A 5,001-nucleotide genomic window follows, 5' to 3' on the forward strand; every position below is an offset into this window, starting at 1 on the left:
TTCCTGCACCGTATGCCGGAGTTTAAAGTCGGTAATATGCAAATGGTCTTTTTGCAGTCAGTAAACCATCAAAAACCATTGAGCGTTTTATTGTACTATTATTCTATAATCAAAATATCATTTTGGACTCAGATTAAATGGTTTCTGATTTCGGCTTCGTTCAACATCACGAAAAGCGTCACATATCTATGATGAGTTTATTCACAAATTGTATAACTGTATAAATTAAACATAGAAACAACACCAATACCATGATAATTAAAAACTGATAAAATCGGGTTTGAAATTCGTCGTTCTTCGTATCATAAATCTGGTTATCTTTCGTTATACTTATAATGCAATGATAACGTAGTAAATTACCCAATTCAGGGAATAAAACAGACTTCTATAGTCTCACTTGATAAAAACAACAAAGATACCTTTATTGTGATCTCTTATTAGTTATATTTTCTGCCTACAGATTAATAGTGATTTATAATCAGTCTCACCTGAGCTTCCTCCCACGGTATTCTGTCACCATATAAATAACAACTAGTACTACTGTTTTCGTTTGGTAACAGCCTGTAACCCTCTGAGCAAGTTTCTGGAACACATTGCGGTTTTAAAACTGAAAAAAACCCATATGGATTGAATTTAATCCAAAGTTGCAATTAAAACACAAAAAGAAAAAGCGATGGCATATAGAAAATAACGTAATGAATGATCACCATAATCAAATACATAACGACATTATAACATTAACGGTACAAATATATTTGCACCAGATTCGCAATTCGATAGTTAATGTCTCGTCAGAGATGTTCAATTCAAATAAAGACAACAGTAGTATACAACTATAAATGAAAACATAAAACTTATTTAAAACATGAAGAGCTGTGAACCAAAAAAAGGGGAAAAGAAAGTATAACCAAAGCCGGACAAAGAACTGGAGCTTTGGTAAATATATGCATTCATTGTGAATAATAGGAATATACATGATATATGTATATAGAAGATACAGTTATTTCTTTGATTAAGAAGATTTGGAATGATTGCAAATTAAACAACTCTTCAAAATAAACCACATTGTTGTGTATGAACATTTTTATCTTACACAGCAGTTAATTATAGCAAAAAAATAACATTGAACATAAGGAAGAAAAAGAAAAAAAAAGAACAAAGAACAAAGGAAATATAAACAACAAAAAAGAATAGAAAAACAAAAGAAAAACGAAAAGGAAAAAAAAGAAGAAAGGCCTATACTTACATTACAAGTAAATATCAAATTCATTTTAAAAGGGAACGTACTGTGTAAAGTGCACAATTATAAAATGTGTTACTGTAAATTTAGAAATAAGTAAGTGTATACATTTTTATGATTGTATTATTTTAGACTAAATGTTCGTTGACATTTATTATCGTGGTTTTGCGTAAGTCTGTATTCAATCTTATATAAGATCGGTCATTCTTTGAAATTTTAATTGAGTAGTATTCAACGCATAATAATGATTTTCAGTGTATGTTAAAACTACATGTACAGCTGACGTAATGCATTTTTTCTTTATTTATTGTTTATGAAATAGTCGTTTTTTATTGAAAGTAAGTCGACATTCATTTATGAATATAAAAATGATTGCAAAATAATCACATGTAAACATATAAACGTGCTTACCAAGTGTGGACTATGCAGACGTAAAGCCAAAACATAAAGAAAATCAGAAAAAAAAATCTGAAAATTGTAACAAAAAAATATTCAAGGACACAGCTGAAACAACTTTCATTTTTTTTTTTTCTTTAACTGGAACATCACAAATGTGATATTATAAGTATAAACATGTCATACTTAGATGTTTTGTTTTTGTTGAGCACAAAATATTTCAGGAAAGGGAATGAATAACTGTTCCATGTTTCTTTTTTCCCCAAAAAATAACTATCTCTGTCTATTTAATTTTTGCATGTCATTCGATGCTTAATTTATTTGTTTACTTACATTTGCAACATGGTCGTTCATTGCAGCATTTTCCGGTATACGTCCATTCAGACCCGAATGTCTGATTACATGGAACACCTTTTTTTCCACAGGTACCGTTGGAGGCGTTGCATATTCCAGAAAGAACTGAATTGTACAGTAATCCGATACACTATAGCATGATTTACTTTGATATATACATTAACATTACACAGTAGGAATATAGATATAAAGTATTTTTTTATTTCGCAAATTCATTAGCCATGTTGAATATAGGACACAAAGAAGAATTTTGTTAATTCTTAGAAAAAACATGTACATTTATATTGTAGTTGCGTTATGATTTCTCATAAATAGAATTTACTTAATTTGCTCGATATGCTTGGTACACTGCTGAGAAGGTTTACAAATCGTTCTTCCTAAATGCAGATGTTTTTATTGTTCTTATGTCAACCTAGGAAAGTAGTGTTGGACAGTTTTGCACAGCTCTGTAGCTCACCAAAGTACTGATATTATCGTAATAACTGGACGGGATTAACTCCAAATTACTATAAAAACAAATGGTTGATAATTGTGGTGACACGATTGAATAATTGTAACATAAAAAGGTTATAATAGTTATCAAAAGTACCAGGATAATAATTGCATACGCCAGACGCGCGCTTCGTCTACATAAGACTCATCAGTGACGCAAAGATCAAAATAGTTTGTCTCATTTGAATCTCGTATGCAGAACTTTTGATCAGAGTGAAATGATCGTTACTTTTTACATTATGAGAAAGTCTAGCAGTTTAATCTTTAATCTTATCTACATTATTTTAAAGACAAAGAATACTTACTGCCGCCATTTGACACACCAATTGTGCAAAAGATAAAAACAATCAAAGAACAATACTTCATCATAATTCTGAAATGAAAACTCGTCTATATCAATCTTATATTCCGAGTAATTTAGAAATAAACTAATTATCGATACAGGATTGCAGTTTATATTTGCACCAGACGCGCGTTTCGTCTACAGATATGGCATTATGAAGAAAGAACCGTTAACTTGTAGTAAGTGCAGTGAGCATGTAAGCATAAAATGCTATATTTTGATGGCTGATTTCAAGTTCCAAAAACATGTAACAGTTGTTAAACCAAATTTCTTATTTACCAATAGAAGAGTTTGGATGATGCATGCAAGCACTTTTAGCTTGTAAGTATTAAAGTGGTTTACAGGTTTTTTTCAAAGTATTTTGGTAGCGAGTATCATTTTTCATGTGTTAAAATCGGAAGTGGGTAATCGAACTGTCAAAAATAAAAGTTTTCGAAGTTATTTGTGTTAGGGATTCGTTTTGATTTTTTTGTTTCAAATTTTATTCTTTGTGCTTTCTATTTTGAATGCCATTGAGAATTACAGTGACTGTCATATTTATCAAAAACGTGTTTGAAATTCAACATTTTATATTCAGTCCAGTTTAAGGTAAAAGAATCGAAACATCCGAAAATTAACAAATTTGGTACGACTTCTTGTTAAATAAAACGTAATTACTTGTCTCTTATAATCTTATGTGAAGAAAAGTTTATGTTGTGCAATATCAACATATAAACTTCAGAGAAGTTGTTCTGTAACAGAAATATAACAGAACCCGAATAGTGCTTGACAATGGACTAGCTAGTTCAGAATATATATTTGTTACTAGGCTGTAAACAACAAAGCCATATGTCGTAGGCTAACGTAGCTGATTTTATATTTCAGTACTCTTAAATATGACTTAATCATCGCTTTAAAACGATTTTTCATCGCTAGTAAAGTTTGTATTTTTATTCTTACACACTTGACGTTTTGCTGACTGAAATTTGTCTGATGGAATAATCTGTTAAAGTGAAACCTGTTTAAACCGAAACTGTTCGTAATTTAAGATTTTGTTCGGTTTTGGCCGATGTTCGGTTTTATCTGATTCACAACGCGGTGTTTGGTTTATACTGCAGGTTTTAGGTTTAAACATGAATCGGTTTAACCAGTTTCTCCTTTATAACCTTTCAAATTGTATTGAAAAAAAATCAAATAACTTGAATATTGTTTGTACGAAAATAATTGAAAACTTACCGCAATGTGAAATATCAGAGTCGGAGATAGAAAGATGATTTTTGAAATTCAGTGGCTACTTAAATAGTAAGTTATATAAAATTACGTGGTGAACAATTTGCGTGGTTTAAAACATCGGTTAGTAACACATGTTGTTTTTCTGTCTCAATATTGAATGAATAAGCAAATATTGTAAAACGTGTTACTAGCTTTAACTGTCACTAAAGTATTTTCTATTACTTATGGATATTGTTATTTAATCAGCAAATAGTAAAATAAAATAAAAACCTCAGAGGAAATTCAACGGAAAGGCTCTAGTCAAATGACAAATTCAAAAGCCCAAACATCAAATAACTGGATCACATCTGTCATATTCGTGACTTGGTACAGGCATTTTGTATTAAAAGAAATAATGGATTAAGCCTGGTTTTAAAGCTAGCTAAACCAGTTGATTGTATGAAGGTCGAATCCAATTTAATCACTTTGACCACAATGTGTGAACAAAAAAAACAGACACAACAGGCAAAAAAATGAGAAAAAAAATAGGGATACAGCAGTTAACATTGTGCTACAATTAAAATTACCACAAAAACCAACGAATATGTAACAAAAAAGCACAAAACAATAGCCAGACTCGTCTTTACTCTCAAACGACACACCCAGGGCTCTCAAATTCAAGGTGGTGAAATGTCGAATTGAACTAGTGGAATAAACCAAAGCTGCATACAATTGATCACTAGGGGAGGGCTGGGAACCTTCTAACATGTTTAACCCCACCACATACTCTATGTATGTGTCTGGCCAAAGTCAGGAGCCTGTAATTCAGTGGTTGACGTTTATATATGTTACATAATTGTTTTTCGTTCATATGTGTACATAAAATACAAAATCATCAAAGTATCTGAGTAAGCTGTTATAGTCATTTATAGTCAAGAAATCTATACATTTTTGATTCAATGTGTTTCAGACCAAAAAGATTAAA

The 5,001-nt window shown here is 30.8% G+C and overlaps 1 long non-coding RNA gene across 1 annotated transcript; it reads right to left on the reverse strand.

Moving 5' to 3' along the window:
* Positions 1-496: 496 nt before the first annotated feature.
* LOC134682114 (uncharacterized) lies at positions 497-2,825 on the reverse strand. Its single transcript, XR_010100789.1, has 3 exons — positions 2,788-2,825; positions 1,970-2,095; positions 497-607 (listed from the first exon to the last, which is right to left on the reverse strand). It is a non-coding gene; the product is annotated as an uncharacterized LOC134682114 (long non-coding RNA).
* Positions 2,826-5,001: the final 2,176 nt, after the last annotated feature.

The sequence above is a fragment of the Mytilus trossulus genome, chromosome 8, assembly GCF_036588685.1.
Source record: "Mytilus trossulus isolate FHL-02 chromosome 8, PNRI_Mtr1.1.1.hap1, whole genome shotgun sequence".
NCBI lineage: Eukaryota > Metazoa > Mollusca > Bivalvia > Mytilida > Mytilidae > Mytilus > Mytilus trossulus.